The sequence below is a fragment of the Leucoraja erinacea genome, chromosome 8, assembly GCF_028641065.1.
Source record: "Leucoraja erinacea ecotype New England chromosome 8, Leri_hhj_1, whole genome shotgun sequence".
NCBI classification, from domain to species: domain Eukaryota; kingdom Metazoa; phylum Chordata; class Chondrichthyes; order Rajiformes; family Rajidae; genus Leucoraja; species Leucoraja erinaceus.
The window spans coordinates 50,840,120-50,866,938 of record NC_073384.1 but is presented as its reverse complement, the minus strand read 5'-3'; the positions used below and the strand labels follow the sequence as shown (position 1 = coordinate 50,866,938).

The 26,819-nt window shown below is 42.6% G+C and overlaps 1 long non-coding RNA gene across 1 annotated transcript; it reads left to right on the top strand.

The window, feature by feature from the left end:
* The first annotated feature begins 752 nt into the window (after positions 1-752).
* On the top strand, positions 753-26,819 carry LOC129699684 (uncharacterized). The gene is made up of 3 exons (XR_008723911.1): positions 753-1,914; positions 2,120-2,220; positions 26,750-26,819. It is a non-coding gene; the product is annotated as an uncharacterized LOC129699684 (long non-coding RNA).

Below are 26,819 nucleotides of genomic sequence, written 5' to 3'. Positions count from 1 at the left end.
GAAAGCCGTGCGCCGTAAAATGACCTTGGTTGCTCTATATTTGTACTGTACATTTAGATTTCATGGATAATTTACTTAAAACTATTTTCCCTTGAAAGTAATTTAAGTCATTAGTGGAAAGGATGTTTCTGTTACACGACCGAGTTTCAAGCAGTTACACTTCAATATGTTTTACCTTCAGAAAAGCACTTACAGCAGCCTTTGGGCAAAAAGATTATTTTGTAGGAGACATAAAGTGAATGGTAGGCTCCCAGGCCAACAATAAGCACATTGACTTAAATAATAATTTCCTTGCAAAATATCCATGTACCTCAATGGACATTGTTTGGTCTCTGATAATGAGCACCCAAGGCAGCAGTTTGTAATTTGTAGCAGTAATAATGCATATTATCAATAATGATGCATTAATTAATCACATTCATAGTTAATAAGTGAACATGCAGCAGCAGGTCAGGCAGATAATTATGTAGTTACGTAATGGTCTCATTGGCATTCAACAGAAAATGCAAAACAATTGGTCTATATGAATGATTATACCAATTATGGCAAAATCATCTGGCTCCAAAGAAGCAAGTTCCTCTCTGAACAGAAGGAGTTTTTTCGAATAACCTAACTCAGGAGAGCGAGGTGGTGAACAGAAATTATCCAGAGGAAATAGTTGTGCCACATGGGTGATAAAGGAGAATTGTTACCTTCTCCACACATAATCCAGCCCATGAGCCAGTAGTTTCATTACATCTTCAGAAGACAGAAGGAGATTGTGGGAGCGAAAGGAACAGTGGTTAATGCAGCAAAGCAACTTGGCTGAATCGCTCTGCTGGAATTCAAACACTAAGCAAATTCAACCTCAGCTGCAGGGCACATATATCCAGAACCACCGCTACAAATTGATAGAACTGTAAACCTAGGAGTGCTGTGGGTTAACGAGGAGCCATTAACAGAAGTTACAACTTAACTGTTTCACAGGAATGACCTGCATATCAGCATTATTTTTTTCATTCTGCAATGTTTAGTTTAGTTTAAAGATACAGCATGGAAACAGTCCATTCGGCCCACCGAGTCCACGTCGACTATTGATCACTCCGTACACTAGTTCTATGTTATCCTGCTTTCGCATCTTAGATTTTACACTTTATAGAAGCCAATTAACCTACATACCGGCACACCTTTGGAATGCGGGAGGAGCCCGGAGCACCTGAAAAAACCCCAAGTAATCACAGGGAGAACGTACAACCTCTGCACAGACAGCGTCACAGTAGTCAGGATCGAACCCGGATCTACCGCTGCGCCACTGTGCCGTACCTATGTTATTCAGAATGTACAGTACGTTATTCCAGTCCTTAACACAGAATTAATTTTGAAGCGTTATGCAGCTGAATTTGGCAGCTAATTTGTACATGGCAAGTTTCCAAGAAGGGTCCCGGTCCAAAATGTTATCTGTCCATTTTCCTCCACAGATGCTGCCTGACCCGTTGAGTTCCTCCAGCAGTTTGCTTTGCATTAAAGTTTCCAGCATTTGCATTTCCACAAATTAATTTGTTTCAATGTTTTTGAGAACAAATATTGAGCAGGAGTATTGCTGTTTATCGTTGATCCATATGGTGTGATCTTTTAAATGTACCTGAACTGAAGGGCTCAGCTATAGTGTCTCATGCAGTTCAAAGCATTGCTATCACTCTAATATTTGTAGGCATTCCTCAGTTGGTTGCTATTTCAGCGCTTTAGTGCAAACCGCAGTTCTGAGTGATATTCCAGGCATCCCACTGCACAGTTCGAGGGTGGGCAGAGGAATGTGTCTGTAGACTGCTGACATGAATACACACTACTCGCCAAACCAACATGCAGGAGACAGTGAAATTGCTGATGCAAGTGAATGCTGACCTACAAGCACTTTATTAACAACAGAACTTAAAGGTAATCTGTGGGTATTTTTGCAACAGGTTTTAGCGCATTATTTATGAAAGTAACATTTAAAATATGTACCGATTACTATTACACTGCAGATGCAGCAAGGCCCATAAGTTCATAAGTTACAGGGGCAAAATTAGGCCATTTGCCCGTCTGTGGCAATGAATTCCCGCTCTGACTAAATAAATCCCTCTTCATCTCCTTTTTAAAGGTACGTCCTTTTATTCTGAGGCTATGGTCTCTGGTCCTAGACTCTCCCACTAATGGAAACATCTTCTCCACATCCACTCTATCCAGGCCTTTCACTATTCGGTAAGTTTTACTCAAGTTACAGAGATAGGTTGAATAAGTTAGGTCTTTATTCTCTGGAGCACAGAAGGTTAAGGGGGGACTTGATAGAGGTCTTTAAAATGATAAGAGGGATAGACAGAGTTGATGTGGACAAGCTTTTCCCTTTGAGAATAGGGAAGATTCAAACAAGAGGACATGACTTCAGATGTTTAGGGGTAATATGAGGGGGAACTTCTTTACTCAGAGAGTGGTGGCGGTGTGGAATGAGCTTCCAGTGGAAGTGGTGGAGGCAGGTTCATTGGTATCATTTAAAAATAAATTGGATAAGCATATGGATGAGAAGGGAATGGAGGGTTATGGTATGAGTGCAGGCAGGTGGGACTAAGGGGAAAAAAAGTTGTTCGGCACGGACTTGTAGGGCCGAGATGGCCTGTTTCCGTACTGTAATTGTTATATGGTTAAGTAGTAAGTAGTGTAAGCCAACATTTTATGCCTGATCAAGACAATTTTACATAAATATGGTGTGACTTCAATTGCATTGAGGATCATGCTTTACTGAGTCATTGAAACCCACTGTATATAGATATAGGTGGCAGAGCCAGAATTTATTCTCTGCCCCAAATTGCTCTTGAGAAGGAGCTTGACCTTCTTGGATCTCTGCAGCCTATCTCGATGGCAGTGAGCAGAGTATTGGTGAATAAATTATAATCCCTGTCAGCAACATCTTCGATCACGTGTTCATTACTGAGGTGCAGCAAGTTGCCAGTCTTCTTGCGTATGGCGTGCACAGCCTAACGTTGTGGGCCAACTTGTTTTATTTGATCTTATTTGATTGTGCACACCAGGTTGATTGCATTCGTTGAAACGGGGCAGACCACGTGAAGGTTGCAATCTCCCCATCACCCCAAGTTGCCAGTAATAAGACTTGAAGTAAGTGATCCATTTTTCACATTATTGGGAAGATGCCAATGTTGCAGAGGTGGAAGTGGTACAATGACAGATGCAACTGGCTCTTGTACACAGAGTCATACAGCATGCAAATAGGCCCTTTGGCCCAACTTGTCACGGCCGACCAAAGTGCCCCATCTACACTAGTTCCATTTCCCCATGTTTGGCTCGTATCCCTCTAAATATTTCCAATCCTTGTACCAGTCTAAATGTCTTTTAAATGATGTTATAGAAGCTGATCAATTATCTCCTCTGGTAGCTTGTTCCATGTGTCTACCACCCTCTATATTAAATGGTTTCCCCTCGGGTCTCTATTAAATCTTTTCTTTCTCACCTTAAACCAAAGTCACCTGGTTCATGATTCCCCTACTCTGGGGAATCAGTGCAATCACCCTGTCTATCCCCTTGTGATCTTAAATGGCTCTTTAAGATCACCCCTAGGCTCTTGCACCCTGAGGAATAAAATCTCTCCGCAACCTCTCCCTGCAGCTCAGGCCCTCAAGTCCTAGCAACATGCTTGTAAATCTTCTCTGCAATCTTTCCAGTTTAACAAAATCCTTCCTGTAGCTGGCTGACCGAAACTGAACACAACACTCCAAATGCAAGCTTACGAACATGTTCTAGGGTATTTTCTGGTCCCAAAGCTTTGGTAGCATCCGGTGCCCTCATTTGTTTCATTCTATAGAGAAGAAATGAATTGACCTAATAAAAGACTGTCATCTGTGATGACAGGAAGCACAAGACGAAGTCAAGCTAGATCATCTGCTCAGCTCTTTTAGACAAGGAGGTTTCAAATGCTTTGTCACTCATGTGCTAGCCCCTGTCATTGTTGAGGAAGATGGTGGCCTCACAGCCCCATTGTTGAGGAAGATGGTGGCCTCACAGCCCCATTGTTGAGGAAGATGGTGGCCTCAAAGCCCCATTGTTGAGGAAGATGGTGGCCTCAGAGCCCCATTGTTGAGGATGATGGTGGCCTCAAAGCCCCATTGTTGAGGAAGATGGTGGCCTCAGAGCCCCATTGTTGAGGAAGATGGTGGCCTCACAGCCCCATTGTTGAGGAAGATGGTGGCCTCAGAGCCCCATTGTTGAGGAAGATGGTGGCCTCAAAGCCCCATTGTTGAGGAAGATGGTGGCCTCAGAGCCCCATCTTTTTGCTTTAATTGTTCACCACCGTTTTGTACTTGGAACTTCTTGGTAAATTGGACGTCATAGAGTCCAACAGAGGGAAATTGATCTTGTTAAGATCTCCCAACATTGGGTATTTGGCTGCTGAACCCTGTGCGCAGAATATACAGCCATCTTTAGTCCGGAGAGGATCATACAGATAAAGGAATAAATAAGATATATTCCTATCATTAGTGAATTTCAATTTATTTCATGCTTTTGCTTATTTAGTAGTGCTTTCAGCAATCTATCTTTAGGGAAAAATAGATATAATCGTTTTTAAATATTCATATATTTCTGAACTATGAAAGCAAGCAAAGCCTTTGGAGTGGTCTTTCCCAGTGTACCTTTGTAATCCATTCCACAACTCGGGTTTCAGTGGGCAACCAAGCCAGGGCTCTGCATCTCAAGGAGGCTTGGGATGATCTCTGATGGTGTTTGCAAATACCATGCTCAGGCCAGCGATATCTGGACCATTATATTATTTTCTGCAGTGTTACACCCAGAAAGGTAGCTATGGTGATGGGTCACTATGATTGAACAGAGATGATCATGATAGGTCACTATGAATGACCAGAGAAGTGCCGATATGATCATCCATCCACTCACTTATGAATGCACTGCTGGGTTTACATTTGATGGTACTCGAGCAGAGGAAAGTCAATTCTGATGAACACTGTGCAATAAAAAACCTGTGCCACTTTGCACGATGTTCCTGGAAGTTTTCAAAGCTGTTAGAAAAAAATATCAGCAAAAGCCAAAACCTGCAGTACTGTTATTGTTGCATTTGCATTAAATCTTCAAAGTCAGTGACCTAGAAATGCAATATCCCCCAGACAGCCAGATTTCCTGATACACTGTTTACTTTTGCTATAAGACTAACATCCATCAGTTGTCAGGAATACTGATCAGTCTGTACCACTGACAGGTACAGATTGACAGAACAGAAGTGTACATATTAAATGCACGCCAAGCTTCCAATCCAGGCTATTTTCCACTGGATACCGTGCACAGTTGAAAGGCATTGCAAGGTCAAAAGCCAGGAAACATTCTGAGCAAAGAATATTTTCATTGTTTGTTCACTGAAATGTATATAATGAAATCCTTTAAAAAGTGTCCATTTGTTATTATTCAAATATACATTTTTTTCTAATTGCCATATCAAATTCAGCATTAACCTGGTACAGTTTTGTTTTCATTAGGAAAATCATTTGAAATAAAAATTGTCAACCTAGTCACCTTTGCCAGTATTTGCAGTTGGTATGTAACATGAATATATCCATTTTACTTTGATAAACCCAGTGTCATGGATAACTGTAAAATCACATTTAGATCAAATATTCAATTCAACACGATTTTTTAAATTGTTCTCGCTTATTATTAAAAGGAAAACGTTTTAAAGAAGAGCATTAACATTAAGAACATTTTCTCAGCCAGAAGCAAATTGATCTCAACCTGGTTTCCTTTTATTAGATTTTAAAATAATTCAGTATAACTTTTCAGATTTAAACATATTTAAATATGTATAAAACTTTTGTAAGTGAGTGCGGCGATTGTGATATTGTTCTTCCAGCAGTTTGTTTTTGCTCCTAGTTGTATCTAGTTTTGTAATTATTTCTGTAGCTATTATATAGGAGGGTTGCTCCCTGCTGGTTGAATGGGGAATGTGCCAGAGTGTCAGGAAGATCCCAGGATTCGGATACCCATTCATCTATGATCACAAAAATGTGAGTTAATACACGGTGCCATGTCCAGCCTCAGGAGAAAAGCCATTGTTCCTCATTGGTGCTATCTGGTCATTAACACTGTGACCAGATACCAAATATCAAATATCAAACCAAATACCAAACGTGCTGTGTTGCCACCATAAATCAGACTTGCCACCATGGACTACATCTACCTTTCACGCTGCCTCAGAAAAGCAGCCAACAAAGCAGACTTGTTTCATCCCGGCCATTCCTTCCTCTCCTTGCTACCGTCTGGCAGAAGGTACAGAAGCTTGAAAGAACACACTACCAGACTCAGGAACAGCTTCTTCTCCTCCATTATCAGGCTTGTGAAAGGTCCTTCTATAAGGTAGGGGTAGTGCTTGATTCACCTCTACCCTATTGAGGACATTGAAATTTGTTTAAGGAAGTGTAGCACTATAATGCGCTATGATGCTAAGGAATATATGCTGCACTCTGAATCTTCCCTTTTGCTTTATCTATTGTACTTTGAACAGCTTGTGACTGTGTGCGGTACTATATATCTGATCTGTTTGGATAGTTAGTAAAACAAAGCTTTTCACTGTACCTCAGTACACGTGCCAACAATAAACCTAAACCTAATATGATTTGCCTTAATATAACATCTTCTCGTCTATTTTAGACTTTCGCTTAATGCTTTCCAGCTAATTCAACTGTAATTGCCTTTGCAACATCAGAAATAAACAGCAAATTTTGACTGCAGCAAGCTCCCACGCACGGCAATGTGACGATGACCAGGCAACATTAATTAGAGCACCAGGTCCAAATTATGGTGGACTTTTGTGCAGTCTCGATGCCATGGGCACTGTGACTGCTGTTCTGTGAACTGCTGCCTGGGGAGAACGATCTTTGATATCCATAGCACTGATTTTCTTATGGCAATGTTTCTGTTGTTTGGTGACCAGCTGATGCAGGCAACTGAATGGATTTGGCAGTTTTCAGTCTGGTGTTAATCATCACATCATGGGTGATGGGTGGTGGGGATAGCTTTGAAGGGAAATCCAGTGTGTGGATGCTTCATCGCACACTCCATCACTGGCATCGTGCAGAGGATCCCAGCGGGCCGCTCAGCAAAAATTCCTATTGGGCTGCAGTGTGTTGGTAGCAAGCCAGCGGGCTGGCCACAGAACATCCCACACGGCCAAACACAAGATCTGGTGATAGACACAAAATGCTGGAGTAACTCAGCGGGACAGGCAGCGTCCCTGGAGAGATGGAATGGGTGATGTTTCGGGTCGAGACCCTTCTTCAGACAGGCACCATCCCCAGAGATGCTGCCTGTCCCTCTGAGTTACCAGTAAACCAGCATCTGCAGTTCCTTCCTACCCAAGATCTGGTGGGCCATGGATGGTAGGGGGGGAAGCAGCCGAGCAGGTCCTGCTCATCGCCGAAGTCCATAGACCAGGAGGAAGGACCGACGATATTGGCAGACGTGACGGGTGAGGGACAAGTCTGGTGGGAGAGGAACCAGGCTCTGGTCTACCACACCCTCAAGGTCGGCTGCAGGAACCATCCCCGGGGCACAAATGAGGACTGGTACACGTCCCAAGGGGGTCGATCCACGAGTCCAAGGAAGATGACGGCTGGAGGTCCACAGCAGCCTGAGGCTTCCCTGGAACAGGTACCACTCGTAACAGCTAGAGCAACTAAAAATGGTGCCAAACCATAGCACACTTGCATGTGGACTCGTTTCTGTACACTTTACTAAGACGGTGGGTTGTGCTGAGGTATGGCAATACTGGACTGTTTATGACATTAATTTCACTGTGTATTTGCACGTGACAATAAAGCACCAATGAACTATTGAAGTTGATACATCAGAGTATACCGTGTGGGTGGCCAAACTACAAGCAGGAGAGCACAGCTGTGGGATCTGGAGGAAGGGAAAGCCCTGAAAAGAGGTTGCTGGAAAGCGTAGACCTTCCTCAGCTTCACTGAGGAGGAACGAGAAGAGAACTCAGAGTGCCAGTTATAAAACTGTGGAAATCAAGCAAGACGATTTATTAGATATTGGGAAAGCTATCACCATGAGAGTACATGGGATTCTGTTTCCCACAATTATTTTCTTGTGCATGGATTGGTCCAGGATGTGGCCACTATACGCAGCTCCATGGATACCCCACAGCCTGGACCTCCCACGAATAATCTATAGTTGATTTACACTCACTGATCCTGCACAATGTCCAGACTGCCAAAGCTGATGCAGACAAATGCTGGACAGTTGCTGGAAGTTGGGACTTCGCTGCTGGACAAGAGGAATCCAGCATTGGAGCATTGTTGCAATGACAGCTGCAAAGGGGGGGAACCTATTATATGAACTTGGATCAGTGCATTCCCAGTGTGTGACAGTGGAGTCCTGAACTTCCTGACAACTGCATGGGGAAATATGCACGATATTTTTCTTTTATATCGTGAACTTTAAATAGTAAAATTATCTTTGAGCAGAGAATTTTTTTCTATCATATAGATGATAATTTTAAATCCGGTTTTACAGTCCCCCTATCTATTGTTATCGTGCATTAAACTGTTAAATACAACATCCTCCACATTGCGAAACTAGTGTAATTGTTAAAGTCGCATACATTCAAGTGTCAAATTGCTTTAATGAGCGATTTGTCATTTTTCAGATGACTTTCTTATGCTACCCGGAGAATAGAAATGATAGATCACAACAATTACTGTGTATGTGTTTGGAATGTATCTTACACACATTAATTAAATGACATATATTTTTGGGCAGCACAGTGGCACAGATGGTAGAGTCGCTGCATCACAGCACCAGAGACCTGGGTTCGATCCTAATCTCGGGTGCTATCTGTATGGAGATTGCATGTTTTCCCTGTGACTGCATGGGTTTCTTCCAGGTGCTCCGGTTTCCTCTCGCATCCCAAAGATCCTGGGTTTCTAGGTTAATTGACCTCAATAAAATTGTCACTGGTGTGTAGGGAGTGGGTGCGAAAGTGGGACAATATAAAACTAGTGTGTAGGAGAGAGTAATGGTCGGCATGGACTCGATGGTTCAAAATGGACTCGATGGATCAAAGGGCCTATTCCCATGGTGCATCTGTAAAACTAAAATTCAAATTGAAAGTATGTGGAAAATTACTCCAGATGTTGAAATGAACCCTTCTCAAGAATATATTCCTGTGGTCTTCATCAGTTGGAAGAAGAGTCTCGACCTGAAACCTCACTAATCCATATTCTACACAGATGCTGCCTGACCTATTGCGTGCCTAACATAGACACAAAAAGCTGTAGTAACTCAGCGGGTCAGCCAACATCCCTGGAGAAAAGGAATAGGTGACTTTTCGGGTCAAGACCTTTCTTCAGACTGAGAGTCAGTGGAAAGTCAGACCTGAAGAAGGGTCTCGACCCGAAGCGTCACCTATTCCTTTTCTTCAGAGTTGCAGTCTGACCCGCTGAGTTACTCCAGCTTTTTGTGTCTATCTTTGGTTTGAACCAGCATCTGCAGTATCTTCGTACACAGCTGAGTGCCTTATTTTGAAAACCAGCATCTGCTGTTCCTTGTGTCTCCATTTTCTCCATGGCACTTTCTACAGTTAATATTAAAAAATAATAAAAGTAAAAAAACCCAAGAAGGCTTGAAAATCTAGTTTTGCCATATATCTTTGAAAGCCATAACCTAGCGAGAACAGATTGTAACAGCTCACTGTCTACCTATAAGAGTGCACTCAGCATTCTCCTTTCCTGCTGCACCCATGGGAAAGGACAACTTCAATGACTCCTGTTAATATTTTCTTATCAAAGGTGTGAACTGAAATGGGATTAGGCTGTTGACTCCAAAATTAGTTTAATCTAATATCCTGCACTGCCAAATTAGTGTAAATATTGAAGATAGAGGGGGAGGGAGTGTGATGTGTGGGAATCAAGTAGGCAACAAGGATTGCATTGATTTGTTTAAGGATTAGTTTTAAAACTGTGTGTGGATTAAAGGCAGGAAGTAAACAAAGTTTAATTGTGTTTTCCAGAAAAACATCACATTGAAATGTTAAGAAGATGTGTCGTCTTAGGCTAATTCTTCATTGTTTTTGGTGAGGCAAAGCTATTGAAATTGCTTTTCGCTTAATTTAGGCGTATATTCCTTGGAGCGCAGGAGGATGAGGGATGATCTTAGAGAGAGGTGTATAAGATCATGACAGGAATAGATTGCGCAAATGCACAGAATCATTTGCCTCAGAGTAGGGGAATCAAGAACCAGAGGACATAGGTTTAAGGTGGGGTGGGGTGGGGGGAATATTTAATAGGAACTTGAGAGGTTAGGTGGGTTTATGAAACAAGCTGCCAGAGGAGGTAGTTGAGGCAGGTACTATTACAATGTTTAAAAAAAACATTTGGACAGGTACATGGATAGTGAATTAAACTAATTATGGAGTCAGCAGCCTAATCCCGTTTCAGTTCACACCTTTGATAAGAAAATATTAACAGGAGTCATTGAAGTTGTCCTTTCCCATGGGTGCAGCAGGAACGGAGAATGCCGAGTGCACTCTTATAGGTAGACAGTGAGCAGTTACAATCTGTTCTCGCTGGGTTATGGCTTTCAAAGATATATGGCCAAACTGGATTTTCAAGCCCCCAACATATTCTTGGACAATATAGACATGAGGAACTGCAAAAAAAATGTTTTCAAAAAAAGACACAAAGTGCTGCAGTAACTCAGCAGCTCAGGTTGCATCTCCGGAGAACATAGATAGATTATGTCTCGGGTTGGGACACTTCTTCAGACTGATGAGGTCCACAGGAATATTTTCTTGGAAAATATTTTGTGGCTGTTGTGCTTTTATTTTGTTTATTCATTCACAGGATGGGAAAGATGCTGACATTCATTGTTTATTTCTCATTGGGTCTGACAAATAGAGTTAGTGATGAACAGACCTACATGACCATTGGAGGGGCCTAGTAATGTTGGATTTGCAAAACACAATGGCTGATGTTTAACAATTCTATCAATTCTAACTTCAATATTATTACTTTTTAGAATTTTTTTTTTGTCAAACTGATAGTTTAATCTTTCCGGTTTTTTACTTGGAACATAGAACTGGAAAATACAGCACTGGAAATGACCCTTCGTCCACAAAGTCTGTGCTGAACATGATGCGAAGACCAACCCTTGTCTGCCTGCACTTCACTTGACTCCATGGAAATCAAAGGGCAGTTTTGAAAAAATTATGCCAATGTTACTTTTAAACCAGTGCACAAAGTAGTGATCTACAGCAAAGAATGTAGGCCCCAGTCAATCGGTGACCAGATATTATCTGAAAAGTAGCTTACACTTATATTCAATATACCCGAGATATAAGTATTAACATTGGGGTAGCACTTTGTCACATTAGATGCCAGTAACAATTGCAAAAATCCTGTTGACAAGAATGTTTACTTATGTGAAATCAGTGAGTGATTTATTTTCCACAGCTGACATAATGCCTACTTAAAAGGAAGATTGATTAAAAGGAACATTTGCCCTTGTCATTGGCTTGCTCATATCAACAGACCTCAATTGGGGAGAATTGTTTGCATGGTTCAGCAATATACAATATCGCTAATAATTGCTTGCATATGCAACCATTTGAACAAGTTTGCCTTCCAATCAGTGTTGCAGTCATCTGGAACATATTTATATGTTTCCAACATATGTCATATAAAAAGTTAAGGCAACATCAAGAAGCATGATATATGTGGTAAAATGAATTTGTTTTTCTGTATAGTTGTTTGCAGGATGGAGCCAGTGTTTTGACATATTGTCTATTGCTGATTGGCTTCTCTCTACCATCAACTAGTGCGGGGTCCTGAGCTACCATCTGCCTTGTTGGGGACCCTCATACTATCTTTGATTGGACTTTACTGGACTACTAAACCTTATTCATGTTTTTCCCTTTATCATGTACCTGTATACTGTGAATGACTCGGATGTAATCATGTATTGCCTTTCTGCTGACTTGTTTACACTGTACCTCGGTACATCTGACAATAAACCTACCTCAAGTAAGGAGGCAGTTAAGAGGTAACCATGTTGATTGATCGGGTCACAAACAGGTCTATCCAGGTAAAAGTGGCAGATTTTCTAGCCCTAGTGAAGCAGATTAGTGAACCAGATGGATTTATATGGCAATCTATTAGTGTTGTGCTTTACATAAACTGTGGTCTAATATACAGATTAAGAAAGAAGTCTAGAGCTTCAATTACAACCCTCTGTAGCTCAAAATAAACAGGATATTCATCAGTAGAGCCAAAAAAGGGTTGGGGGAGTAAAGCTGCTCTGGGGACCAGCGTTCCTCCACTTGGCCCCATGAAAAAAACCTTTGTCTGAGCACGTCCAGAAAACATAGCATTGAAATGCTCAAAAGACGTGTAGTGTTTTGACTAGTGACTAATTAGTGTAGTGACTAATTCTTCTTTGTTTTTGGAGAGGTGAAGCCATCAAAAATGCTTTTAACTTAACTTAAAGTAAGAAAATTCAACTCACCAACATATTCTTAGAAAGCAGGAACTGCAGGTAGGTCTAGTGTAGATGGGGCATCTTGGTCGACATGAGCAGGTTAGGCTGAAGGGCCTGTTTCCATGATATACGACTCTACTACATTTCATGAATTCCATATTTGCAAGCAATTGGTTGGATATCATGACTTGGAGTCGTCTTAACTTACTCTAGCTAAATGTTAGCTAAGATTTGGGAAATGTTTGTTTATACCCTAAACTGAACTCGCTTTCAAAGTGGTGAATGAACTGAAGAGTTGCACAATATTCTGATTCTCTGACATTCACAAGCATGCAGAAATAATTAATAAATGAACACAGCTTGATTAATAAAATATTTTAAATAATTCAAATTAAAACATGACAACAAATGACAATTAAATACCACAAAATTCTGAAAGAGGTATTATTTTTGCACTATTATTGTCTATTTATTTGTATGTTTTATACTGAACCTTTTTGTTTATTATGGATGAATCTGACATTATACATGGATAGGACAGGTAAAGAGGGATATGGGCCAAAAGCAGGCATTAGGGACTAGTGTAGATGGGGCACGTTGATTGGTGTGGACAAGTTGGGTCGGAGGGCCTGTTTCCACGCTGTATGACTCTATGGGTTTTACAGAGTACTATGTTTACATATCTATTACGCTGCTGCAAGTAAGAATATCATTGTTCCGTTTCAAGACATATGACAATAAAACACTCTTGACTCTTGAAATGGATGGAAACTTCAAACTGCCTGTGATTTACTTCTTCCCTTCATTCAGAATATACATTCTGAAGATAGGCCAGGCCTAACCTGGCAAACGTGCAAGTGCAACTATAAGAAACTTGAGGAGATTCACGCTGCAGCTCCGTGCAGATTTAAAATGACGTAAATGATCAACTATTGGAGAAGCTTGAGATTTCCACAATTTGTTACAGTACCAATTCTCCTCCACTAATGGAGGCAAGTGCTGGCTGTTCTATGCTGAACCAACAACTATTTAATTGAAATTTCAGGCCATTAAGTTCAATACAGTAACTTTGTTGTATCACATAAACAACAATTCATACGCATTTGCCAAAACTGCTTTACTTTCTCCATCAACATCACTAAGAAGTTGCATTTTTTCCACTCTGGGGAAAACAGCTCTTCGAAGGACTTCTTGAAATCGGAAGTTAAGAGTCATCTGAAAGTTCCTTGCAGAACAATCGCTCAGTTTGTGGAGATGGTTGATGTCTGCTGCTGTAAATCACTTGGCTATTTGAATATTGCTGGTTATATTGAAGCTTCAGGGAGCGCATTCGGCTGTAACAATTTCAAGCAAAGTTGTACTATTGTATGTTGCAAAGCTAGCCATGAAGCTATGAAGAATTATTTGTTATTACAAAGCATCTCCCTCCGTATACATGATAGCAATCCAAGCAGAGCCACCTGAGATCACAATTACAGTGTAAAGCTGACAATTATACATTAATTACATTAAGAAATTAATATTACGGTTTGGAGTTATTGTAATTAAGCAATAGAAAATTACAAAATTGTCAGTTATTTGTATATTGCCATGTGCCAAAATCTGATTTGGCACAAAATGAATATGGTTATTGAAAGAGTATATCATTCCAAGAAACTGTGCTCCCTTTGACTCCCTTGAGATATAAGTTGTTTACTAATTCATGTGGCTGTAAACTATTTCCATCTATCAGAAGCAGCTTGTAATTCTGCCTTTTAAACAATCTGGATACTGTCGAGCAGAAAGATTTATTTATACTGGGAATACACACTTAGATCATCTGTGGGCCTTTTGCCTAGTGGGGAATGTAAGAATATTCATAAAGTTAAATATCTCCTCTCCCCAACCACCCCAATGCAAAAAATAAATCAGTTCACAGTGTTCAATTAACCAATAGAATACACACTCATGTTTTGCCACTGACGAGGGAATGAAAAAAACATTCATAGACTTCTTGGTCACCAAGTTGAAATCATCTGCTCCGCCACCTCTACTCTGCCCCTCATACAAAGCCTCTCCTTTACTCTCCATCTGAACTTCTCTTTACGTTTCCCACAACCATTACCATCAACTCCCCCCCCCAGTGTTTTTAATGTTTCTCTGATGCTCTCCCACTGCTCCAGTCCTCCCTGAGCTTATCTTGTCAACGTGAACCACCTTTTGCTCCTTTATCCAGGCACGCAACCAGCCTGTCCTCTAGCCACAGAAATCAATCACTGAAGCACCTTTGCACGATATCACATGTGGCCATTCCCAGGCTTATGCACAGATATCTATGTCAAAAACGAGATAGCGCTGGGAAGTAATGGCCCCCATATCTGTCGACAGTTGATGTCCAGGTTCACATGGGAGAAAAGTGATCACTTGGACAAGCTATTGGAGAGCAGCCAAGTGCACAGTTTCACCCTGGCATAACTGGATAAATTGAAAGTAATGTAAATACTGCACATTTTTAAAAGTAAGCGGTAATGATTGAAAGCTCAGAGGAGACTGATCATTATCGTGAAATAATTAAACTCTCATTAATGAAACCGTTGTAATTTGGGATTAATTGCCTATTTACAGATATTAAGCTTGTCTGACATTTTATCTTTAATGTATGAAATATTTGCAAACTTGATTAATGTGCAGCATGACTGTGAAATTGTTTTGTGCGATGTCCCTAGCATGAGCCCATATACTGTAGTTCAAATATCAATATTTGCAGCTGAAACATTTTATCCGTTGCTTAATCTCTTCCAGTAGTAGCATATCAGTCATAGCTCAGCCAGCCGATGCTGTCTGCTCCTTCATTGGTGAAAACATGAAAGCATTAGCGATCTTTGAAAGGACCAGAGAGCATTCTACTAGTCATTGATATAATGTCTGGATGCATTATCCATTTGAGAAACTATTTGTTTGTTATAAAGATCCATTAAATGTTACAGGAGTGCCAAGAAACAGGGCTGATGCACATGTTGTACAATTGGATTTGTAAGCCATTGCCCTTGTTGCTACTTTGAGATAGTGCAAAGTCCAGCTGTTGCAAGTCTATGTGCTGGATCTTGCTATTGAATGCCAGATGTTCTAAATGGAACTGTTGGTCTTCAGCCCTTCACAGAGCAGCATGTTTGAGCTTTCCATAATGTCAAACATGGAAATCCATGAAGTGCTGACAGATTCAGATCCCCAGGTCTGTCACCGGAGTCCAGACTAGGTGAAACTCCCAGGATTACACAAGAGAAAGCTCTTTACGTCCAGGACCACCCTGCAGAATTGCAGGCCTGTTGATTTTAACGTGGGCTGTAGAGTTACAGTTTACGAATCAAAGGGAAGAATAGACACAAAATACTGGAGTACCTCAACGGGTCAGGCAGCATCCCTGGAGAAAAGGAATAGGGTTGAAACGTTTCAGGTTGAAACCCTTCTTCAGACTCAACCTGAAACATCACCTATTCATTTCCTCATGAGATGCTGCCTGACCCGCTGAGTTACTCCATTCTTTATTTGTCTATCTTCGGTGTAAAACAGCATCTACAGTTCCTTCCTCCTCCACATTTATTATATCCCTTTGATGTAATATTTTTTTGCTTTGACATCTTATTTGAAAATCATTACTTTATTTGCAATAATGCTATAGGATGCCTGAGAGCTTTAAAAACCATTAAAAACCATTTAGGTTTTAAAGCTGGCATATGTAGGAGTGAGACTGTCAGGACCTCAAAGCTATTTTTGAGCTTCCTTTTCCTCTGCCCAGATTTTTGAGTTTCCTCTTTCTCTGCCCAAAGGACCTGCCACTGTTCAGACCATGCAGCTGGAGCCCATTATTATTTTTAAATTACTGAAATAAACTTTATTCAGAATAAATAATACATTCAAAACATAAACTGTGCAAAAATTCCTCATACATTCTCAGTGCCTGTATATTCAATTTTCATTCCAGTGTTTGCACCATATTTACAGAAAATACCCCTGCCACTCTTGTGGCCCCCTGGGGTGATATCCCACCTCTTGTTTGAGGGGTGTCGTCACTGGACTCTGGCCCCTCAATGTCCAACAGCGGAAGTAAGGACCCTCTCTCACGGAGCCTTGGCATTGGTTGTACTAAGCTTCAGTGCATCCGTCAGCACATACTCCCACACTCTGGAATGGGCATGTACTCCTGCAGTCTGGAATGGGCATGTACTCCTGCAGTCTGGAATGGGCATGTACTCCCACAGTCTGGAATCTGGAATGGGCATGTACTCCCACTGTCTGGAATGGGCATGTACTCCCACAGTCTGGAATGGGCATGTACTCCTGCAGTCTGGAATGGGCATGTACTCCTGCAGTCTGGAATGGGCATGTACTCCTGCAGTCTGTGGAGGGAGACCAACAAGTTGCGGGCTGATCAGAGAGCATCTTTCACTGAGTTGATGATTTTCTAGCAGCAATGGATGTCTGTCTCCAAATGTGTGCTTTAGAACAGCTCATAAGTCAGAGGGTCCTCTGTTAGAGAGTTGGTCTTAGGCCAGTAGGATAATCTGATGTTGTGGGCACTGGGGTGGATATAGGCAAGCCAGTCAGACAAAGCACTCTATGTTGCTTTAGCTAAAGCATTTAGCAGGCCAAGTAGTACCTGTGGAGAAGAGAAACAGTTAGCATCCATATCTGTGGCCCTTCATCATAACAGATTACGTATCCAAAGATCAGTGAGTTAATTCATTTTATAGATGCGAATGGTCTGAATATTCCATTAAATTATGTCTCGGGGAGAGCAATGAATTTCTAGAAATCTCAGGTTTAAAATTTTCATCCACTCAAATAGGAGAAAGAGGCTGCAACCATATAACATTTTTTTTCACAATCTCAAGATACTGCAAAAGTATTTCACAGCCAACAAAATACTTCAGCATTGCAATCGATGAGTAATGTGGGAAACATGCCAGTTAATTTTCACACAGCATGCCTTGTTCTTCCCTGGGATCTAGGCAATAATGGGAAGGCCAGAATCTATTGCTAATCTATAACTGTTGTTGAGAAAGTGCTGATGTGCTGCCCTTATTATAGATACTCAAACAAGGGAGTAGTTAGGTAGGGAGTTTCCAATACTTCAACACAGTTGTGATACATTTCTGAGATAGGGTTGTAAGTGATTTCATAGGAATCGCAGGATTACAGTACATTTACAACACTGAAGGAGGGTAAGTAGCCATCTTCCCAATGCTTGTTGGAAAAAAAGTTAACTAGTCTATGCTTGCCTTCCAGCATTAAGTCTGCAACCCTGAGGGTGTGACACATCAAATCACATAGTTGCCTTTTGCCTGCTGCCACTTAGCCAGCTATGGATTTGATTTTCCACTCTTCCAATTGCTTTTAGGTTTTTTGACCAGCCTGTCATGTGGGATCTTCTCAACATCCTTATGAGCTACATCAAACACTCATCAGCCACACTCAAACCAATCTTAAACCAAGTTAGGGAGGTGCAACTATACTTAAAACATCACAGCTGGCTATCCTTAATTTATATGTGGCTTTTGAAATAAAGGTTTTCACAATTCCCCAGATATGATGTATTTTGTGTGTTCCGTTGCTTTTTATTTTTTATGACTGACTTGGCAAATGAAATTCCTCGTATGTTGCAAAACATACTTGGCTAATAATGTATTATTGTGATTGTGATTGTGATTCATTCGACAATTTGTCCAGCACTGAGATTGAACTGACCACATTTTCACTATTTCCCAACACACGTTAAATGTTGTGTGCCTTCTATGAAGCCAAATGCAGGGTAACTGTTTAATTCCTCCGCTATTTCCTTATTCTCCTATATAAATTATCCTCTGTCGCTAAGTGGCCCACACTTATCTTCCCTAGTCTTTTCCTTTTTACATACTTATAAAACTCTGACATTTCATGTTTCTCACCAGTCTATCTAATTTAATCCAGGCCTGGTATTTTTTTTCAATTTCAAAGATGTAAAACCACTTTATACTGGCTTTTTAACTATATATATCCCATCAGTTTGTCAGCATATATTCTTGCTAACTACAGCATTAACCAGACCCATCTTCTTCTGTGTAGACCAGGCACGTGCCGTGAGTAATTACTCAAGGTAGGCAGTCAGTCGGCTTTAAAAAAAAACTTAAACCGGGCATGCGCAGATTGTTCTCGCTGTAAAAATAAAAAATAAAAATAAAAACAGTAACAATTTAATTTTCCCAAGGCTTCCTGGTCTCCTTTATTCTGAATTACTGAATGGGTGGGGGGTGAAGGGTGATGGCAGGTGGAGAGATGGTGGGAAAAACGGGAGTACAGGGAAAAGTTGAATCAGTTGTCATCTAATTGAATGACAACACTTGTTCAAGGGACCAATTGGGGGGACAGTTCCTTTCACAGCGTGTGGAGAGTCTGTGCCAGGGGTAAGCGCCCTTGGCTGTTTGTCTTTTATTGAACGGGCATCTTCCCATCACTTTTGTCGAGAGATGTCAATTGTCACACCCAAACACCCTTAAAATTAAGTAAGAAAGGATATTAATATTTTCTTCCACAATTGGCTTCCTAGTCTCCTTTATTCTAAATTACTGAATGGGTGGGGGGGTGAAGGGTGATGGCAGGTGGAGAGATGGTGGGAAAAACGGGAGCACAGGGACAAGTTGAATCAGTTGTCATCTAATTGAATGCAACACTTGTTCAAGGGACCAATTGGGGTGAGAGTTCCTTTAACAGCGTGTGGAGAATCTTGCCAGGGGCAAAGTTGTGGGGAGAGCAGGAGTGTTGAGAAGGAAGGGGTCGGCGATAATGCCAGTGACTCACTCATTGCAGCTCTCCGGGAGCGAAGCCACCGCATTGTAGCCGGGGATAGAAGCAGCTTGGGTAGCTGCGAGTGGCCGCCGGGACCCAACAGCAGAACTGGCCGCCACTTCAATGCCTTCTGCCGGCCCGCTCACATCTGGCAATGTGCTCCGTCTGAACACCTCTAACCTGCCGCTCGCTCATGTCAGCCGCTTCCTGCAAATGTTTAAATTCCCACAAAGGCAGGAGAGATGTTTTTATATGGAGAGCTGCCAGAGGCGTGCGGGGGCTGGCAGAAGGCGATGAGATGGCGCTGAGGTGGCGGCCGGATTCCGCTGTCCGGCCTGGCAGCCGCTCGCAGCCACCCGAGCTGCTTCTTCCCTCCCCCCCCCACCCCCCCGGTCCTCAATGCAGTGGCTCCGTGCAAGGAGCGTCGCCAGTGGCATTATCCTGACCCCCCTCCTTCACAACATTTGTGCCCTCCCAGCAACTTTACCCCTGGCCAGACTCTCCAAACGCTGTGAAAGGAGCTCTTCCCCCCCACTCCCACACCCCGGGAAATACGGTATTTAAAAACATAAAGCACCAAGAAATGTACTTACCACATTATCGGTACACAAACTCCATTCTTCTCTCTTTGTTTCCTAAGATACACTTAAAATGATGGCAATCCATATTTGAAAAACCCGCCAAGAAACACGCGCTGCGCATGCACAGTAGGCTGCTGCACCTGTGCAGTGCTGCAAAGGCAGAATTTCTGCTGCCTTCAGCCCTGCTTGAAATTGACGGCTTGAAGCAGCGCCAATGGCACGTGGGCTGTACAGACCTTCAAGGGTTACAAGAGATCGATCTCTCTTAGATAGGCATAATTCTCCCATGCCTTTACTATTTATATTTAGTAATTACCATGTTATAATTTTTGTCAGGGTAGGCAGTGCCTACCTTGCCGACCCTGATGTCACGTGCCTGGTGTAGACACACACAAATTATTAATTAAAAACATTCCCCACATCCTCTGCCTCTGTGCAAAGGCTGCTTTATTTGTATTCTACTCTTTCCTTAGTTATCCCTTCCCTTTTAATGTCATTCTTACACCGTCTTCACTATTGTCTTTCTGCAATATTAAGCTATTGTCTGACACAAGCTTCCTCTTTTGCTAATCTCACTCTCTATGCCCCTTGTATTCTCGGGTGCTCTATATTTGGCTGTCCTCTCCCTTTCTTTGTTGGAAAATGGTTATCCTGAAACCCTTTAATCCACCTTTTGAATGTATCCCATTGATATGAGGTGGCATCACTTTCAAGTAAGTTTCAGGTCATGTTTGCTAAGTCAATTAGATAGAAATGGCTTTACCCAAATTTAAAACCTCAACTCTTATTTTATCATGTAATTAAAAAAAAAAACATAGCAATTGGAACATTACCCCTGATGTGCCCCCCACCCCCCCCCCCCCCCCCCCCCCCCCCCCCCCCTTCCCCCCCTTGATGTTCCATCGATGTGCAGCATTGCTTTTCCTTCAGGTAGTAGGAAGGGTTTGGGGCATGTTGTCACCACAGCCATAGTGGGTGCACTTTCTGGATGATGCTGGTAACATACATCAGTAGGAGAGGGTGTGGCGAGACCCATTGAGTCATACAATGTGTAAACATATGACCACCACATTAGGCGCCATCAGGACCATCTGTATCTGTGATTCCCACATTGACTTCATCATTCACTTCAGAGACTACAGAACTGACCTGAACACAAGTCATTCTTACTCCCTTGGGACACCTTGTAGGGGGCGCTGCTCTGGAAGCAGCCATGTCAGCAGCGCGTTAGTTTTTTTCAACCTTTTTTTATTTTTTAGTATGTTTTAAAGTATGTATTTAATGTTCCTTTGTGTGTTTTGTGTGGGGGGTGGTGTGGGGAGGTAAGGGGGAAACCGCTTCGGTCGCCTCCTCCATGGAGAGGTGAGTTTTTCCCAGTCGCCTCCCCCGTGGCCTAACATCAAGGATCGGCGCGGCCTTTCCCGGAGACACGCCCGGGGCTTCAGCGGCGGGCGCAGCGCGGACTCTCGTTGTGGAGCGGGTGAGCCCTCGCTGGGTCTCGCTGGAGGGGAGCGCTCCGTTTCGCTGGCCCGGGGCAGCCGGCAGCCTGAAGTCGCGGTCTGAAGTCGTGGTCTGCAGAGTTCCAGCTGGTGCGGCGTCTACAGCCCGGGATCCCTCGTGGAGGACCCGGGGGAAGAATTAGCCATCACTGCCGGCCCGCGGCCAACTTCTACTGCGGGGCCGGCATGGACTCACCATCACCCCTGGAGGGGAGCTTCGACCGCCGGCCCTGCAGTCTGCGGTGCTTCTGGCTGCGGCGGAGTCTTTAAATCTCGACCGATTGGCCTACACCATCTTAAAGCCGCGGTCTCCTGAAGAGCTGATCCTGGACTGACTCGAGACTCTGGTCCTGTCCACGGGGGCAAATGGAGGAGGACTGGCCAAATTTTGTGCCTTCCACCACAGTGATGAATGCTGTGGTGGATGTTTGTGTTACAGTTTTATTGTGGTTGTGTGTTCTTTATTATTGTACTGCTGCTGACAACCCAAATTTCCACCGACCCTGGTTGTGTGGCAACAAATTATATCTAAATTAAATCTAAATGATGGAGAAGTGGAGACTAAAGAAGGACCAGGTATTTCTGACCATAGACCCTAGAGGGCTGGGTGTGGTGAATGGATGGGGGGGAGAAATCTTGGTGCAGTTCTACATTGGTAGGATGCAAGACCCTGTTTGAGGGATGGCAGTTGCATTGATCAGCCTGGGGTGGTATATGAATCTGACCCCAGGAAACTTTGCTCAGCACAGGACTTGGTGTGGGGCAAGGGGGGAATTGTGGTAGTTGGAGATGTTGGCAATTCTCACCTGTTGGACGGCTCGCATTGCCTTGGACCATCTACATTTTCTTGCATCAGATGCTAGTTTCCTAAGGTATGGGGTCAGCCAGTCCTAGTTAAAGCTGTAAAGCGGGCAAGATCATTTAATGTATATAAAGTATGAAAGTGGGTTGGATACTCACCCTTTAAACTTGCCTGGAAAACCCATAATCAAATGGTCAGAGGTGGCTCCTAAATGTTCCTATTTAACAGCAAACCCTTCCTACCACCACCATCAGAATCCAAACTCATTGGTCAACGATGTTAATATTTTCCCCAAGAAATAAACTGAAATTTCATAGAACGTTGAACATAGAACAGCACTGTAGAGGAACAGGCACTTTGGGCCACAATGTCCATGTTGAAAATGATGCCAGGTTAAACCAATCTCCTTTGCCTGCACGTGATCTATTTACCTCCAATTCCTTGGGATTACTATTCATGGCAAATATCACGGCAGCACTCAGGGAGATATACTGAAAGGGTTCATCCACGGAGGCGATATGGGTACAACTCAGAAATCTGAGATTTCAGGTGCACTTTTGATTATTTCTTCTGCTGCCATATTTCTTGACTGAGCTGGATGAAGTCTTACTGCTGAGTCAGTAAACTCTGGGTTTAAATCCCACTCTTTGGCATAAAAACTAGCCTGGTACTCCATTGGGGCACCAAGGGCAGGTTATTGAAGATGTTGCCTTTCGGATAAATATAAAAGCATCCATTGCATAATCTTCACGTGGTTCGCCCTGTTTAGACGAATGCAATCAACCCGGCGTGCACAATCAAATAAGATCAAATGGAGCAAGTTGTCCTACAACTTTAGGCTGCACATGCCATATGCAAGAAGAAGAAGAAGAAGAAGAAAATCCATTGCATTATGTTGACAGACACCAGGGCTTCACCCCAGAGGTTGGGTGCAGCGGTGGGCAGGGGCACGTGTTTGATCATGACTATGGGTGCCGTCTGTATGGAGTTTGTACCTTCTCTTCGTGACAACATGGATTTTCTCCAGTGTTTCGCTTTCCTCCAACACTCCAAAGACGTTCACGTTTGTCAGTTAATTGACTTCTGTGCATTGTAAATTGTCCCTAGGGTGTAGAATAGCGCTAGTGTGCGGGGTGATCGCTGGGTTGGCTGAGACTCGGAGGGCCGAAGGGCCTGTTGCATCTCTAAAGGTCAAACCATTATTCCTCTCTGTGACAACATCAATAAACAGATTGTATGTTTATTATGTGGTTGCTCTTTGTGGGACTGTTGTGCCATATTTTTTTCATTACAGATCTGCATACACTTCAGAAGCACTTCAGTGGCTATAAAGTGTAATGCGATGACCTTAAAGTTTTGTTTAAAGTGTAGTTCATTGCGAAGATCTCTTTTTCTAAATCTGGGCATTCGGTTCTGTTACATAACCTTGACATCTGGTTTTATTTTATATGTTTTGTATGTTACTCATCCTGAATGAGGTGATGAGGTAAACTATCAGCACCAAATTCATGACACGTTGACCAAGACAGCTTGTACAAAAGACTTCTCATCACCTTGTCCGGGGCCATTAATCTGTTACGCATCTGCAATTAAACCTAATACCAAGGCCGTGAAATATAAATGAATCTCTTGACAGACAGGAATGCCAATATGAAGTGTGGGTCTTACATGGGCCATTTGAAACATTCTCTATAATGGTCTACAGCCACTGGGTGCCAACGCCTGATTCGAGTAAAAATAAGGATTTTTTAAAGTCTTAACTTCAGAATTGTCTTTTTTATTTTAATTGGGTCTTCTTGGGTACGTTTAATTTGACATGGTCATTGTGCAATCCACACAATTGCACTAGTGAATACAATATCACTATTGCAACAATGTGGTTGCAATGGTGGCAGCTCACACTGTAGTAATTGCATCAAGCATGTGTCATGGCAGTGAGATGCAGCACTCCTAATGCATGCACAGTAGCCAAATGTCATGGTCATTCGAAGCATTGCAGGTTGCCAAGCCAACATGCTCATGCCAGATTGTAGGAAGGCTCGAAGATAGACACAAAATGCTGGATTAAAGCTCCAGTCCCACTTTCACAACCCAATTGGCAACCTCTGCTGAGTTTGCCCTTGACTCGTACTCGCAGCATGGTCGCCACGAGGTTGTAGGAGGTCTTCGTAACTCTTCCTCATGCTCATAAGTGGTCTCCGCGTACTCGTGGCCTCAAGTAGGTCGCGCCGTTTTTTTCCAGCCTGATAAAAAATGTCCACGAATAAAAAAAAAGTCGGCATGGAAAAAATTGATACTGTTTACTCGTAGGTAGGTCGTAGTAGGTCGTGATGGTAGTCGTAGGTCGGTAACTGGCCCGAGAAAAAATAAATAAAAACTTGACATCATTTTATCATTTTATCATGTGATCATTTTCTATTGGTAGTTGGTCAGAGGTGTGGAAGACTGAGGTAGAGGGGGGGGGGGGCGGGGGGTTTGTAGGAGGTTGTAGACATAGTCATAGGAGGTCGTAGACATAGTCGTAGGAGGTCTTTTACTTTTTCGAGTCAACACGACCTTGACATTTTTTTCAACTCGTCTAGGGTCTTCTAAACTCGTGGATTAGGTTGTACAAGTGGGACAGGCCCAGAACTCAGTGGGACAGGCAGCATCTCCGGAGAGATGGCCCAACACACGTAGCAGAGAAAGCTGCAGGAAAACAATAATGTTCGCTCGTTCTCGTCAGACTTAATCTGTACCATAAAACTAACTTCAATCTTTCAGGCTAGTTCACTTCAGGATGAATATATTCTGCAATAACATCTGGAAATATTAATAAGCTAAAGAGTGGAGCTACAACCTATTCCATACCAGTCTTATTTTTTTTTAGTTGACTTCCGAAGCCTTTTAAAAAATATATATAAATAAGATAATAACAAAATTCTTCTATAATAAAGCAGCAAGTGCTGGAAATACTCAACAGCCAGCCTCATCTGTGGGAAAAGAAACAGAGTTAAGGGCCTGTCCCACGAGCATGCGACTCCATGCGGCAAGTGCGACCTAACGCGGTCGCTTGAGCCGTACGGCCTCGCGGGGCCGGTCCCACTTCGATCGCCGGAGCCGTATGGAGTTGTGCGGAGCTGGTCCCGACATCGCGCGCGGCTCTGAAAAACTGACCGTGTTCAAAAATTTCGCACGTCAACGGTCTGCCGGCCCGCAGCCGCCTCGACGCCGTACATCTCGCGCAAACTTCCCACGAACTTCGCTCGAACTTCATGTCACTCACTCGACCTCCGCACGGCCCCCGCTTCTGGTTTGGTCGCGCTTGCCGCATGGTGCAGTCGCATGCTCGTGGGACAGGCCCTTTATTGTTTGTGTATGAAGACCCTTCATCAAAGCTGGTTACCTGGCCAATGAGTTACTGGAAGCAGTTAAAGAGTGAGAATGTAGACAGAAGGATGTGAGAGCTGCGAAATGCAGACCAAGTAGACACGTCTGTCAGATCAGACTGGATATGTCCTCAAGTCCCAGAGAGAAAAAAAGGGAAAGAAGCGAACAAGCGAAGCCAATATTATGGACACATGATTGAATGTCACCGGGCCATTCCCGCCTCAGATGCTGCCTGATCAGATGAGTTCCTTTAGCATCTGGTTTTGTGTGTATCTATTTTCAGCATTGTCAGATTGTTCTGAATTTTCCCTAACTTTGGGAAATTTAGTTTAGAGATACAGCATAGGAGTAGGCCCTTCAGCCCACCGACTCCATCTGATCACATTAGTTCTATGTTATCCCACTTTCCAACCCACTCCCTGCACACTAGGGGCAATTTACAGAAACCAATAAACCTATAAATGCATGTCTTTGGGATGTAGGAGGAAACCGGAGCAGTTGGATGAAAGCCATGCATTCACATGGAACACATGCAAGCTCCACACAAACAGCACCCAAGGTCAGGATGTCTCTGGCATTGTGAAGCAGCAGCTGTACCGGCCATGTGGCTGTGCCTGTTGATATCCAAGCTCAGTCAAGTTACTTCTGTAACTTTGCAAAACTACAATCCTGTACACACAGCTGCTACATAGAAACAAAGAAACAAGGGCAGCTGGTAATTTAGAAAAGTTCAGTAAAGGTGAGGTACTTACTATTGCTGTTATATTTAAAATTGTCTGAATTATATTAGCTTTTACAAATATGAGAGCAAAGGTTTTATTTTTTTACAAAATAAAACTAAACTGTACAATAACAGATGCTGATGTGAATTATAGAACGTCTGATCAGTAAAGTTTGGATCTGATTAACTAAGTTTTGAATGCGCTCTTGTTTGCTTGTTATTGGCCATTTGTTAGTTAAACGCCCACTCTGAAAATAGTTATGTTAGAAAATGACCACGGTGTCTCGCATTCACACAGTTAAGATAATCAAGGGACATAGGAAGGTAATGTTGAGATAAATTATCTTATTGGATAGTAGAACAGACATGAAGGGTTGAATGGCCTGTTTCTTATATTTTTATACTTTTGGCAAAACCAAAAGTGCAGCACTTTATAAATTTATATTTGACCCTTTACCCCCAGAACAAAATATTGATGGCCATCATCAAGATCCATGGTTGTTTTCATCATCGCCTGCTGTGAATATTATTCC